This window comes from Juglans regia, unplaced genomic scaffold (genome assembly GCF_001411555.2).
Source record: "Juglans regia cultivar Chandler unplaced genomic scaffold, Walnut 2.0 Scaffold_13451, whole genome shotgun sequence".
Lineage (NCBI taxonomy): Eukaryota > Viridiplantae > Streptophyta > Magnoliopsida > Fagales > Juglandaceae > Juglans > Juglans regia.
In genome coordinates, this window is record NW_023343892.1 from 1 (window position 1) to 209 (window position 209).

General features: G+C 52.2%; 1 pseudogene; it reads left to right on the forward strand.

Moving 5' to 3' along the window:
• Nucleotides 1-90: 90 nt before the first annotated feature.
• Nucleotides 91-209, forward strand: LOC118345071 (annotated as a pseudogene; the record flags this gene model as incomplete).

The following is a 209-nucleotide window of genomic DNA, read 5'->3' on the forward strand; positions in this document are numbered from 1 at the left end:
CTGCGCCAAGGAACTTAAACAAGGAGTAACCACGGGCGCCCCGGAAACGGTGTGCGCGTTGTTGGTGACATCTTTACCATGATACATAACGACTCTCGGCAACGCATATCTCGGCTCTCGCATCGATGAAGAACGTAGCGAAATGCGATACTTGGTGTGAATTGCAGAATCCCGCGAATCATCGAGTCTTTGAACGCAAGTTGCGCCCG